The 12,664-nt window shown below is 36.7% G+C and overlaps 1 protein-coding gene across 9 annotated transcripts in view; it reads right to left on the reverse strand.

Annotated features, from left to right (window-relative positions):
• Positions 1-12,664, reverse strand: part of KLF12 (KLF transcription factor 12) — a 521,468-nt gene that overhangs the window by 453,603 nt on the left and 55,201 nt on the right. For 3 of the 9 annotated variants that reach the window (XM_060394530.1, XM_060394528.1, XM_060394526.1), the window contains one exon: positions 1-12,664. This exon is cut by the window's left edge and continues 12,193 nt beyond it; it is cut by the window's right edge. The exons of the other annotated variants lie outside the window; for them this stretch is intronic. The gene's annotated coding sequence lies outside the window, so the exon portion shown is untranslated. 9 annotated transcript variants of the gene reach the window in all.

Below are 12,664 nucleotides of genomic sequence, written 5' to 3' on the forward strand. Positions count from 1 at the left end.
GCAGTAATTTTGGAGCCCAAGAAAATAAAATCTGCCATCATTTCCACTTTTTCCCTATCTATCTGCCATGAAGTGATGGGACAGGATGCCTGATCTTAATTTTTTGAATGTTGAGTTTTAAGCCAGCTTTTTCACTGGTTCCGTTCACCCTCATCAACGGGTTCTGCAGTTTCTTCTTGTTTTCTGCCATTAGGGTAGTAGTATCTGCATATCTGAAGTTGCTGGGTATTTCTTTTGGCAATCTTGATTCAACCTTGTGATTCACTCAGTCTGGCATTTCTCATGATGTACTCTGCATATAAGTTAAATATGCAGGGTGACAATATACTGCCTTGACGTACTTCTTTCCCAATTTTGAACCAGTCTGTTGTTTCATGTCCAGTGCTAACTGCTGCTTCTTCTCCTGCATACAGGTTTTTCAGGAGACAGGTGAGGTAGTCTGGTATTCTCATCTCTTTAAGAATTTCCCACTGTTTTTTTGTGATCCACAAAGGCTTTAGTGTAGTCAATGAAGCAGAAATAGATGTTTTTCTGGAATTCCTTGCTTTTTCTATGATCCAACAGATGTTGGCAATTTGATCTCTGGTTTCTCTGCCTTTTCGAAATCCAGCTTGTACATCTGGAAGTTCTTGGTTCAGGTATTGTTGAAGCCTGCCTTAAAAGCTTTTGAACATTACCTTGCTAGCATGTGAAAAGAGCACACAATTGTACAGTAGTTTGAACATTCTTTGGCATTGCCTTTCTTCGGGATTGAATGAAAACTGATCTTTTCCAGTCCTGTGGCCACTGCTGAGTTTTCCAAATTTGCTATTGACTAAAGCACTTTAACAGTATCATCTTTTAGAATTTGAAAGCGCTCAGCTGAAATTCCATCACGTCTACTAGCTTTGTTCATAGTAATAGTTCCTAAGGTCTACTTGATTTCACATTCTAAGATGTCTGGCTTCTCCTTATGAACCCTTAAGTTCTTGCTAAAAAAATTTTTACCTTGAAATAGAAGTTTATCTGGAAATAAAACAGATGAAAGCATATCTACGCCACTTACCTTGTCCCCCAAATTATATTTTATGTTTATAATTTTACCTTTATTATTACTTAACACTTCGCATATTATCATGCATTTATTTTCTACCTGTGAGTACTAATAGAGTGTCTGGTATATGAGAGTACTCCCTAAAAAAAAAAAAAAAAAGACTGAAAGTATGATTTTTATATAAAGTAATGAAAGAATGCTTATTTTTTTAAATGCATGAATGGATTCTTGCCTAACTCCTAATTTCTACCTTTTCAAAGATCTTTATAGAAGAAATATAGATTATGTAGACAATTAATCACCTTAATTATCTGCAAGAAAATAAAATCATATGTGAAAATAGCACACCATAATATAAGCTACAATGTTTTAAATATTCTTAAATTAACCAGCACATGTGTCATGCACTTCTTGGACATTACTAACAATGATCTAGCTGATATGACCATGGTATTTACTGATTCTTACCAATAACTGATTATTCCTATTATTTTTTTGTAATCTAGGTTTCCTTGTTTTTCTGTTTGCTTTTTATTTACAGATGCTGATCTTATGACTCTAAAATACAAGATTTTTAAAAGGAGTCAATTACCATGGATTGGGGGTAGAGGAGACATGTTACAGGCAGTCATGTTGACCTCTGCACTTCCGCAAACCTTTCTGAGACTTTTTTGAGGAATAGGAAGTTCCAGATCCTGCTCAGCGTTGCTTAAGGAAATGCTTTGTTCAGGCTGTTTTTTAGAGAAAACACTCAATAAGTATGTTTGTTCCTCTGAATTCAACTGCACCAGCTGCTGACTCAATGACACTGAAATTAGGAAGCTTTGTTCGAAAGATGGCCACACAGAAGCTCCTTTGGTATATGTCTAGCTCCCCAACAAACAGAAGTCTTTAAAAGGCACATGCCAATCCACACCTGTCCAGAGAATAAACTCTTTGCAAAACAAAATAAACAAGCCAAACAGCCCAAATAAAAAGTGTAAAAGTTGAGCTGGGAACACTGTGAGGGAAAATCTCGACAACTAAACATCATTTCACTTATAAAGTAAAAGCAGAATGCATTTCTTCCAATATTTTCCTAGAAACATGTGGCAGGCTACGACTCTAGATATCATTATTCACTATTGCATATATAAATTTAATAATGCCAAGAGTGGCAGCAAAGATTCAACCAGGAGGAATGCCTTGTTAAACTTTGAAATTGTTCTTTTTTGTCCCATGTGACAAACCCATCATAAGCACCACTGCAAGATACAAAAGCCAGCAACACACACCCACTTAGTCTTATTCACGAGGTATTTTCTATATGCTGAAAGGCTGGAAACGCTAAAATTAAATGAGTTTTTGTATTGTTGTCGTTATTTTGTTTGTTTGTTTTACAGCAATGATGGTTGTTGGTTAGTCACTAAGTCATGTCCGAGTCTTTGAGACCAGTGGGCTGTAGCCCGTCAGGCCCCTCTGTCCACGGGATTCTCCAGGCAAGAATACTGGAGTGGGTTGCCATTTCCTTCTGCAGGAGATCGTCCCGACCTAGGGGCTGAACCCACACCTCCTGCATTACAGGCAGGCCCTTTGCCTGGGCCACCTGGGAAGCACCCTGCTACTGTTTTCTCACTCTTAAATATATGTTTAAGGGTATGTGTGAGCGTGCCTGCATACATGTAACACAGCCTGGGCTCACATGCACACACAGGGACATTTCATTGTTTTGTTCTAAGCACTCTTTTTTCCATAAGTAAAGTCAACTCTAAAATAGCGTAGCAACTATAGGGAATCACAGAAGAGATGATCAACACAGTAAGCATGTATTAACAACTACAGAAACATACCACGCTTCCCCTTTTCCTGCTCTCAGGAAGGAAATGCACCATGGGACTGAGTGCAAGGCTGCCTTCTAAGACCAAGTCCTTTAGAGACACACACCTCTCATTTACAGCCCCATCTTCCTCTTCTCTGTCATCTGACTCGACGTTGAGAAAACCTAAAACTCAGTTGCCGGTAGGACCCAGGTGTTTGTGATACATGGAGAAGTGAGACCTCAATCACCGGTCCTAACCAACTCTATCCAGATGACTCAAGCCTGGCTAGATTTTGGGGTGTCCCTGAGCAGAGAAATGAGGAAATCACAAACAATGCTTGGAATGTTCCTGGATATCAAAAAGGCATAATTTCTACAAAGGATCTGAGGCACTGCATAGCAGTACGCCAAGAGGGCTCAGCTGTGATTCTATTCAATTCAACAAATATTTATTATGCATCTTTTGCCAACTCAAATGTAAGAAGGACTCCAAATTGTATTTATATCCTCAGGGTATAAAAGAGTGCTGGAACAGACAGTAGGCACTTAATAAATGTCAAAGGAAAGAAGGAAGGAACTTCCACAAAGCAGACATCTGCTAAGTGCGGAGGGTATGAGCTTCAAAGGTGTTACCTAGTGATTTAATCAGGGTCCCCCTCCAACATTTTAATCTAGCCTTGATTGAATCAGTTCTTTTTCACAGGCTTCAGACAGACAGACAAAAGGGAAATTGTTTTTTAAAAATGTTTTTGATAGCATAAGTCTAAAATATGTTTTAATCCTGGCCACACATGAAAATCTCATGGGAAACTTAAAACTTGCCAGCTACTGGCACCTGGGTACCATGCCAAAATTATCAATTAAATCACAATATCTGAGGAATAAACATACTAGTATTTTTTACACTCATGTGATTCTAAGCTGTATTCATTATTGAGAACTACTGCCCAATAAATAATGCTACATAAGGTTTTCGGCTTGGGACCCACTGGGAATGATAAACTAAAACAGAAATCTAACCATGTGTATGTTTAGAGCTCCTACAGTAAAATATGAAAGGCATTTGTTTAAGCAAACATTGTTCATTTCACCTTCCTGACCAAAACCTTACAAAAACAGGAATAGAGAACCTTAAGTCAGAGAAATAATGAAAAAAAAATTTTTTTTAAGGCTGGGCATATAGTAAAGTTTTTCACCTCAGCACACTGGCAAAAAAAAAAAAACTAAATAGCTGAGAAATAATTACCATATAATTAAAGGATTTCAAACATACGATTCTGACATTAATTTAAAGATTACTTTTTACGTATACTTTTAAAAGCAGCTCTATTCATAACAGCCAAACACTGAAAACCACCCGTATGTCCCTGAACACTTCTACTTTTAAAAGTAGGTTTTCTGTGTTCTAAAATTAATTGTGGTTATTGTTGCACAACTCTGAATATGCTAAATACCACTGAGTTGTATACTTTAAATAGGTGAATTATACGGTATGTGAATTCTAGCTCAATAAATCTCCTTTAAAAAAAGAGAAATAAGTAGGTTTATTTTCTCAGTTATATTAAAAATGTTTTTTTCATAGTTTTATATAGACTATGGGTGTTATACAAAATATTAGTATAAATCTTATTTTCTTTTTTCATATTTTCCTAAAATCAAAGGTACATTCCATACTGAAAGAATTTTGGCTTCAACAGCTTTTAAAAACCAGAGCCTAGAGCAAAAAATTTTAACTCTAAGTTAACACTGCAATACTGAAATTAATGATATCATAACTGGGAGGCAGGGAGTGAAATGTAATGAAGTTATTAGTGAATCACTAAGTGTGATGTTTGCAAATGAAACAGGCCTAAACATCAGAAGACTCAAATCCTAGCTCTGACTAGGATGAGTTTTCTAAGACAAATTACTCAAAGTTTCCTTAAAAATTGTAAGTCAGAAACTCCTTGTAAGAATAAGCTAAAAAGCAATATTTAAGAAACCATCTGAAAATTGTTTGGTGCTTGAACAAACAGTGTTGAAATGATTTTGGCTTTCTTACAAAAAAAGAGAGAGGACAGAGTTCAGAGAAAGACTATGACTTTCTCCAAGAATCTCTCCAATTCTGTTCTCCACCCACTTTTTCCTGTAGCATCATTTAAACTGCCTAAGTTTTTCTTGTCTATGTAATTTCTCATCTCTAAAAGAGAGACATACGTCTTTTAAGCAGTTATTGACCTATAAAGTCCTCTACTCTGAAAATAAATGCAGCTGGTGAAACAAACTGGGGGCTTGCTTCCTTCAGCTGCCTTTTGGACCCAGGACAATACTGTGTGCTTTTATAATAGTGCGATTATATACTGCAAGTGGGTTCTGTTTGTTTGTTCTGTGGTTTTTTGACAAGAGTCCAGACAGCTAGGGGAAAGGGGAAGAGCTAAAAGGAACGTTACTGAAGGACAGAGGAGTTATGATAACCACAAGGGCAGACTGTCACAGCAGTTCTTATCAGGAAGGGTCCATCTTTATGGTAAAGGAATAAGTCCAAAATTCCATGCACAGAACTGTAACTTTCTACAAGAATTAGTCTTCTCTTTCAGAAATCCCACCACAGTGAAGCTCTGCAAATTAATTGCCTCCATTCCAAAAAAAAAAAAAAAAAGTTACACTTATCTCTAACACATGTAATTGGTATCCCCCAAAGATAAAAGCCATATTGTTAAAGAGGCTTTTTCATTTAGAATTAGAAAACACAAATATATAGAAATGTTTCTAAAAACTTTTGGAAACATTACTGAAAACCATTATAAGGCATAATTATAAATGGTCATAAATGTAATACTATTACTTAATTGAATCATCAACTCTTCTGTAAGGATAATTTCTCGTATTAAATTTCCCTCACTGTGTGATGATACGGAAATACACACAACACACATGTGTGAGCTGCTCTCCTGTAATTAACGATGCACTTTTATTCTCTATTATTGTATGGAAAACATTCTGACACAAAATAAATGAAGCATAATCATTCAGAGTAATGATTCGCATGTACTGATTAATGATACCAAATAGCTTTTCTGTTCTTTAAATGAAAACATTTACTCGGAATCATAAGGGCATCCCTAAATTAATGTTTTCTAGGTAATTATTTTTCCTTATGGAAATGATCTATCCTAACCCGCCTGCCAATACAGGAGACATAAGAGATGTGGGTTTGATTCCTGGGTCTGGAAGATTCCCTGGAGGAAGGCATGGCAACCCACTGCAGTATTCCAGCCTGGAGAATCCCATGGGCAGAGAAGCCTGGCGGGCTACAGTCCATAGGATCTCAAAGAGTCAGACAGCACTGAAGCAACTTAGCATGCAGGCACCATCACTGGATACAAATTCCAATTGATTGTAAAATATACAGCTATTTTATGTGTAAGAAAAAAAACTGTCAATTAAACTAGTATATAGTACTAACTTGCCTTGAGAGATGTTTAAAGTGTGTAAAGGACAACTTGGGGGAGAGAGTGTCTAGATATATGGCATTCTATTCCCAAAGTACTCAGTAAATGTCCATTAAATAAACATATTTTAAATGCTGCAACAAAATATTTTCAAATTTTTTAAATTTGAAACAGGCCAGCCACACACACAAAAAATAAACTATGATTTCGCTTATAGGAGACACCAAGAGTAGTCAAATTCAAAAACAGAAAGTAGAATGGCAGTTGCCAGGGACTAGGAGGAGAAGAGAATTATTGTTTATGGGTACAAAGTTTTAGTTTTGAAAAAAGTTCTGAAGATAGTGGTGAGAACTGCACAAAATCTAAATATCCTTGATGCCCAGAACTAAACAAAAGATGGTAAGCTTTATGTGCATTTTATCACAATTAAAAATGACAATAAAAATATCTTCATAAGGAAAAAAAAAAACAGTATGTAAAACACAATCACAAAACAATGAAAATCTTAAACTAGAAAGTACCTAAATGCAACCCAGCCAATATTTTTGAAAAAACACAGTCTTTTCTCAATGAACTAAGTGAGAAAATTTTCTATACTCTAATGATTCCTAAAGCTGGCATGGTTATAGTACCTGAAACACAAAGGTTTGCTGAAATAGTGGTTTACACATTTACTCTACCATCAGAATCACCAGTGAGCTTTTAAAAGACTTCCTAACACCTCACACTCATTAGGATAGCTACTATCCAAATAATAATAATAATAAAATAAAGTTTTGGCAAGGATGTGGAAAAATTGAAACCCTGCACTGTTTGTAAAATGGTACAACTGATACGGAAAACAGTACGACATTTCCTCCAAAAATTAAAAAACTACCATTTGATCCAGCAATCCTACTGCTGGGTATAAATCTAAAAGAACTGAAAACAGTTTAGAGAAGATAGTTGTACACATCACTGCAGCACTATTCACAACAGTCAAGAAGTCAAAGCAACCCAAATAAATGTCCAGTGACAAACAGACACACAAAATGTGGGATACACATCAATGGAATATTATTCAGCCTTGAAAAGGAAAGCCTGTCACGTGCAACAATGCAGGTGAACCTTCAAGGCACTGTGCGAAATCAAACAGGTCAATGACAAATAGACTGCTGGTTACCACAGCCCGAGAAGTGGAAAAAATGGAACGGTGTTTTATTGGATATAGTCTCATTTTTGCACGAAAAAATTCTGGATATCTGTTGCACAAACAATATGAACACATACTACTGAAGTGTATGTTCAAAAATGCTCAGATGGTTTTTAAAAAGCAATCAATCAGTAGATCTCCTGATCACTATCATGAACCTACTGATAGGTTTCCTAGAGACTGGGTTAAAATATTAACATGTGTAAAGTAAGAAAGCGAAACCAGCAAATGGAGATCAATTTTATCCGTTTCCTAACTCAAAGTAATTCAAACACAATGGCGGCCATGCTACACTTCAGTTTGTTTTTAACAACTTTTTATTGGTGTATGTAAAATATGTTTTATAATGGAAACTGATCATCTTGAAACTATCATTAAAAATGGGTCCATTTTAATACTGATACTGAAAGACACAAAGGAAGCAACTGAAAAGTCCCTCCACAACATTCTCTGTTCCCATCACTGCACTAATACCAATGGGTAGAGTCCAAATCCACTGACAACAATATCTGCCTTACAGTTTTTGTTTAGGAGAGCCGAAAGTCTTCTACTGGGTCTGTGGAGTCCAAAAAACCTCTGATACACAACTACCATCATAGACCAATCTTGGAGTAAAAGAGGCTAACACAATAAGCCTCACAACCTAGCTCTGACACTTAACTGCTAGGCAATCTTGAGAAATACACTGAACCTTGATTTATTTCATGGATATGAAATATCCATGAAATATATCTGAAATATATTGAAATATTTGAAATATCCCTTCCAAATAACAATAATAATAGTCACAGGTTTATTATGAAGATTCACTGGAATAATATGTGTAAACCAATTAGCACAATAAACAGTACAAAGTAGGTATTCAGTAACTGGATGACACTATCACCACCACTGCTTATCACCTGTTTTATTAAAAGGTAACTTTAAGTACGACAAGAGTTCAGCACCAATCACTCTATAAATGCACTGGTTCCTGTTTCTACTTCTAACATACAACCTCAAGGATCAAGTCTAATATTATGTTTTTTTCTATGTCCTTAGAGTTCATCACATAGCATTAAACAATGAGTAGTTAGTTGATCAACTCAACCCTCACTGGACAGGTAATAATTATGGATTTGCCATGTGCAAGGCATCACCCCAGGCACAGTGCACTGATCTCTACCTCTGAGTTTACAATTTAGGCTCAATAAGATCTAGTTCATTCTACTGAATTATTCACCAGATCAGCAGAAACACATACATATCATTATATACAGACATGGAAAGCCTCCTTCCATGGATTTACAGTAATCTGTTCCCTTATCCCACTATCAGAGAATAAGTTACCTTATTTAATTATTATACTAAATCAACTGTATAGTTTATAGAATCTCATATCCCAGCAACCTCAACCACTGGGATCTGTCTAAAAATAAAAAATGTCTATACATGCCTCAGAGCTTATAAAACAGTCATTGAGAATTTTTACCCTAATTAAGAGTATTTTATAGTAAAAGAACAAAAGAAATTCATAAAACCATATTTATATATGATGCTATAAAACATTTCAACATATTCATGGATGGTGCTTTCTTTTCAACTCTAGAATCACCTGTTCTCATGTAAAATTTCTTATAGTTAGGAAAAAAGTATAAGTGAGCTAAAAAAAGAAATGTCTTGAAATCACAGTGTACTGTATGTAACCGACAAACAGCTTGCATGCTATTAAACTAAAAAGTCAGTCAATAAAGAAAAATGCACAATTTTGTCCATTCATTCAGACCATCCTTTCTTCCCGCCAACCCCAACTCATCACCCCTAGCCCAAGATTCCCCACTACAAGCTGCCTTAGACATCTACCCGTCTACCAAATACAGGATGTTTTTAGCAGGGATAAACACACACATATTTTTGTACAAGATGAGTATCTAGTTTGCTATTTCTGGCAAAGGACAGAGAATGCCCAAGGTTGTCAGCACAACTTTTATGTCCTGTGATTTAACTGGACCTTTAGCAAGTACAAAATATTTCAAAGGAAGGAAAGGATTTTCTTTTTTTTTCCATGACTAAATAAAGAAAGCCAGAGAGTATTTTCTGAGGCAGGAGGACACTGACAGACTTCCAGCCAAGAGTTTACAAAATTTTGAGAAGGGGACATTAGAAAATAATTATTATTTCTGCATTAAGTAAAGCAAAATAAAACAAGCACGGGCAAAGAAAAGAAAAATATTTCAACAAAGATAACAACATAAAACTAAGCAAGCAGTGGTGATGGAGACAAAAAGTTTAATTTTAGGTATCTGACAATATGCCGGTTTGGATAACCGACACAGAGTACACGGTGGACCCCTGTGTATGCTGGCTTTCAAAGGGTGTGGCTCACAAAACAGGCTTTCTTTCCAAATCAATTATTAGCTGTTTATAAAAAGCAACAATAATTTAGACAGTCCAACTGATCTCATTTCAACGAACATTACTTGAAAACATTTGTCATGTATGAAACTCCCCGAGATATGTAAATTCATGTAAATTCAAGTCCAAGCTGTGTTTTAAGTAACTCAGACCATTTATTTTCAAAAGTTTGTGCAGTTCATGATGAAATAAGTATGAAGTTCGACTTAAGTAACTTGATATGTTCTGCGGATCAAAAAGAGTTGGATAATGGTAATTTCATATGGTTCAGCCTGATATGATACCTATCATTGAAAACTAACAAAATAGCTATGAAACAGAAGTCTAGGCAAAATACCGCGAACATTACAAAAATTCAAATGCAAAAGAAGAGAACTCATTCCCTTTTGACTTTGGAAAGCAGGACAGCTTCTCAGAGCAGATGGCACATGAACTAGGAATCAGGTTTTGAGAGCTGGAATAGTTAGAAGAGGGAATATAGTGGGGAGGAAGTAGCAGATGGGAATTTTAAGCTGAGGAAAACCAAGAACATAAGCGCAGGATCAGAAAGTGTAACAGAATAATTCAAATGGCAGAATCATCTATTTTTTAATGTCAGAGAACAAGTATGGAAGGTTCACTATTAAAAATTTACATTCAATTCACTTCATGAATTTGATGTTATATCTCATAATCCAATTAAAACTTGGGATTATGAAACACATATAAAGGTTTTCTGATAAGCAATAAAAGGAAACTGAAATGAAGGCATCAAGTCAACCACTCCCTATAAAAGGGCTGCAAACACTCTCAAGTTCATAGAAGTCTCAATATAACAATGCACTACAAGCCCCTTGCTTTGCTTCAGATGAAGCAAAACCATGCATTAAGATAATGCTGATCTGTTCAGTGATGGGCAACAGATTTCCCCTTGACTAGTGTCCTTATGGATGCTTCAGCTTCAAACATCAGGGCTTTAGAGAGGTCCCACTGGATTTAAAGGCCAAGTTCTTTCCCTCACTCCACTTAACAAATCACTGCAAGTAACCATTATAAATTTACCACGGTACTGGCAAAATTTAATAATCATGAGAACTTACTGAGTGCTTTGTGGGAATTCTGGCTTTTGCATGGTTATGAGGATGATAATGAAATCTAATCTACTGCTCCATTACACATATTATTCTTAGCCACAATAACATTGTTCCGTTTAAGCTTTAGGACTGTATTTAAATAGATGGTTTAGGAAACAATAAAGCCTAAAAGAATACCGTAGGTGTATTTCAAATTTAGAGTGAGTAGGAAACATCAGGGGAATTTTATCTACTTGATCAAACAATTAAACGTAATTTTAAAAAAAAATTGTTGTTGGAGACAGCAAAAAAATGCCAAGAAAACAAGGGGCAGGAATTTTTCTCTCTCCTTATTAGAGAGTCTGTGAGCTAATAAGAATATTAATCAAAGGACACAGAAAAAGACTTTTAATTATAGTTTGGGTGTTTAAGAGAAACACTTAATGCCACACAAGTTATACTGTATAAACACTGGACACAGGGGGTATACTACATATTATGACTAGTTAAAGAAGCAGGACCCAAGGGGTACATTACATATCATTACCAGTTAAGAGATGAGGAAGAATGGAGTTAGGGGACCAAGTAAAGGGGAAATGAGACACACAGGGAAAAAGATACAAAACACCAAAGCAGCAGAAATACGAGAGAAAAGCACCTACAATCAAATCAAGGTGAACACAGAACAACAGCATTCTGATGTCTCTATCTCCAACATTTTTTCTAAGGACTAACAGATGCCTGTTTTACTACCATGAACACACGCAAAAATGAAAATACCCCATCATCTGCCCCAGGGGGCATGGGAAATTATGCTAAGGGTTGGATAGAAAAATCCACAGTACAGAGATACCTAAAGCCCATGACAACGTTAGAGCCTCCAACAAGAAGGATGGAACTAGGACTCTTGGAATGAAATGAATTATTTCTATTATTAAAACCACTGGGAAAACATCAAAATATTATGAACCGATTGTTGGACAAACACTTCAGGCCTGAGAGAACACTTGCTGAACAGAAGTTCTAGGAGGTGACCTTAATTTGTGAAATATAACCACAAATTTCAATAGTCGTAGCTCCACTTAGACTTTTATGTTTAGAGAAGGAGATCGTGAATGTTTCCATAATAATACTCTTCCACAGTTTGATATCAGCTTCGCATTTTCTTTCTCATCTGACAGTCAGGTTTGGTTGCCGTTTCCAACATAGAAGGGGTAGGAGATGAACAATAGTGTGTTTCCAGGATAAGATGTAAACTCAAACTTGGCATTGAGAAGGCTACATGTTCTCTAGAAACTGAGTCCCGTTCCCGTGTTACTGCCTGTGGGGACTTTAACACCTGAGTCCTGGGGGTCTTGGAAGCTTTCAGGCTTCCCGGATGCTGAACTGGTCCAGGCTCCCGTCACTGCTTTTGAGGCTGAGTGTGAAGGAGGTGGTAGAGGGGTCCGAAGAAGGCCTGGCGCCACGTAGAGATAGAAGCAGCAGGTGTGGCGGGAGCACTGGAGCCTAGAGAGGAACCCCAACTGCCACCAGCACTCTCTCATCAGCAAGGCCTGACTGCCTCTGGAAGCTTCCACTGAAACACCACATCTGTATAGAGCAGGACTCGGCGAACTTTTCCCGTCAAGCACCAGAGAGTAAATATCATCTCCTCTGTGGGCCAAAGAGTCCACAGCAGCCACAGACAATGCTTGGAACAATGCGGCAGCCGTGGAGCAATTAACACTGTATTTGCAAAAACGCGTTGTGGGTCTGGCATCGACT

The sequence above is a fragment of the Ovis aries genome, chromosome 10 (assembly GCF_016772045.2).
Source record: "Ovis aries strain OAR_USU_Benz2616 breed Rambouillet chromosome 10, ARS-UI_Ramb_v3.0, whole genome shotgun sequence".
In the NCBI taxonomy this organism is placed as follows: Eukaryota; Metazoa; Chordata; class Mammalia; order Artiodactyla; family Bovidae; genus Ovis; species Ovis aries.